Raw genomic sequence first — 2500 nt, 5'->3', positions numbered from 1 at the left:
TGTCTGTGTGTGTGTCTGTGTGTGTGTGTCTGTGTGTGTGTCTGTGTGTGTGTCTGTCTGTGTGTCTGTGTCTGTGTGCGTGTCTGTCTGTGTGTGTGTCTGTGTGTGTGTCTCTGTGCGTGTGTCTGTGTGTGTGTCTGTTTGTGTGTCTGTTTGTGTGTCTGTCTCTGTGTGTCTGTCTGTGTGTGTGTCTGTGTGTGTGTCTTTGTGTGTGCCTGTGTGTGTGTCTGTGTGTGTCTGTCTGTGTGTCTGTGTCTGTGTGTGTGTCTGTCTGTGTGTGTGTCTGTGTGTGTGTGTCTGTGTGTGTGTCTGTGTGTGTGTCTGTCTGTGTGCATGTGTCTGTGTCTGTGTATGTGTGTGTGCCTGTGTGTGTGTGTCTGTCTGTGTGTGTGTGTCTGCTTGTGTCTGTGAGTTTGTCTGTTTGTGTCTGTCTGTCTGTGTGTCTGTGTGCATGTGTCTGTGTTTGTGTCTGTGTGTGTGTCTGTGTGTGTGTCTGCGTGTGTGTCTGTGTGTGTTTCTGTCTGTGTGTGTCTGTCTGTCACTGTGTGTGTGTCTGTGTGTGTGTGTCTGTGTGTGTGTCTGTGTGCATGTGTCTGTGTGTGTGTCTGTGTGTGTGTCTGTGTGTGTGTCTGCATGTGTGTGTCTGTGTGTGTCTGTCTGTGTGTGTGTGTCTGTGTGTGTTTCTCTGTGTTTGTGTCTGTGTGTGTCTGTCAGTGTGTGTGTGTGTCTGTGTGTGTGTCTGTCTGTGTATGTCTGTCTGTGTGTGTGTCTGTGTGTGTCTGTCTGTCTGTGTGTGTGTATCTGTCTGTGTGTGTGTGTCTGTCTGTGTGTCTGTGTCTGTGTGTGTGTCTGTCTGTGTGTGTATGTCTGTCTGCGTGTGAGTGTCTGTGTGTCTGTCTGTGTGTGTGTGTCTGTGTGTATGTGTCTGTGTGTGTGTCTGTGTGTGTGTGTCTGTGTGTGTGTCTGTGTGTGTGTGTCTGTCTGTGTGTGTGTATCTGTGTGTGTGTCTCTGTCTGGGTGTGTGTATCTGTGTCTGTTTGTGTGTCTGCGTGTGTGTCTGTGTGTGTGTCTGTGTGTCTGTGTGTGTGTTTGTGTGTGTCTGTGTGTGTGTCTGTGTGTGTGTGTCGGTGTGTGTCTGTGTGTGTGTCTGTCTGTGTGTGTGTCTGTGTGTGTGTCTGTGTGCGTGTGTCTGTGTGTGTTTGTCTGTGTGTGTGTCTTTGTGTCTTTCTGTGTGTGTGTCTGTGTGTGTGTCTGTGTGTGTGTGTCTGTGTGTGTGTCTGTGTGTGTGTCTGTTTGTGTGTGTGTGTCTGTCTCTGTGTGTGTCTGTGTGTGTGTGTCTGTGTGTGTGTCTGTCTGTCTGTGTGTATCTGTGTGTGTGTCTCTGTCTGGGTGTGTGTATCTGTGTCTGTTTGTGTGTCTGAGTGTGTGTCTGTGTGTGTGTCTGTGTGTCTGTGTGTGTGTCTGTGTGTGTCTGTGTGCGTGTCTGTGTGTGTGTCTGTCTGTGTGTGTCTGTGTGTGTGTCTGTGTGTGTCTGTCTGTGTGCATGTGTCTGTGTGTGTTTGTCTGTGTGTGTGTCTGTGTGTCTTTCTGTGTGTGTGTCTGTGTGTGTGTCTGTGTGTGTGTCTGTGTGTGTGTGTCTGTGTGTGTGTCTGTGTGTGTGTATCTGTCTGTGTGTGTGACTGTCTGTGTGTGTCTGTGTGGGTGTCTGTGTGTGTGTCTGTGTGTGTCTCTGTGTGTGTGTCTTTGTGTGTGTCTGTGTGTGTGTCTGTCTGTGTGTGTGTCTGTGTGTGTGTCTGTGTGCGTGTGTCTGTGTGTGTGTCTGTTTGTGTGTCTGTCTCTGTGTGTGTGTCTGTGTGTGTGTCTTTGTGTGTGCCTGTGTGTGTGTCTGTGTGTGTCTGTCTGTGTGTCTGTGTCTGTGTGTGTGTCTGTCTGTGTGTGTGTCTGTGTGTGTGTCTTTGTGCGTGTGTCTGTGTATGTGTCTGTGTGCGTGTGTCTGTGTGTGTGTTTCTGTGTGCGTGTGTCTGTGTGTGTCTGTCTGTGTGCGTGTGTCTGTGTGCGTGTGTCTGTGTGTGTCGAGGTATGTGTTTCTCTCTGTATGCGTGTGTCTGTGTGTGTGTGTCTGTGTGCGTGTGTCTGTGTGTGTCTGTCTGTGTGCGTGTGTCTGTGTGCGTGTGTCTGTGTGTGTCTCGAGGTGTGTGTTTCTCACTGTGTGCGTGTGTCTGTGTGTGTCTGTCTGTGTGTCTGTGTCTGTGTGTGTGTCTGTCTGTGTGTGTGTCTGTGTGTGTGTCTTTGTGCGTGTGTATGTGTATGTGTCTGTTTGCGCGTGTCTGTGTGTGTGTCTGTGTGTGTGTCTGTGTGTGTTTCTGTGTGTGTCTGTCTGTGTGTCTGTGTCTGTGTGCGTGTCTGTGTGCGTGTCTGTCTGTGTGTGTGTCTGTGTGTGTGTCTTTGTGCATGTGTCTGTGTGTGTGTCTGTGTGCGTGTGTCTGTGTGTGTGTGTCTG

Source organism: Giraffa tippelskirchi, chromosome X, assembly GCF_054371585.1.
Source record: "Giraffa tippelskirchi isolate mGirTip1 chromosome X, T2T-mGirTip1v1.2.pri, whole genome shotgun sequence".
In the NCBI taxonomy this organism is placed as follows: Eukaryota; Metazoa; Chordata; class Mammalia; order Artiodactyla; family Giraffidae; genus Giraffa; species Giraffa tippelskirchi.
The sequence above is the reverse complement of the archived record's forward strand: the minus strand, read 5'-3'. Positions refer to the sequence as shown.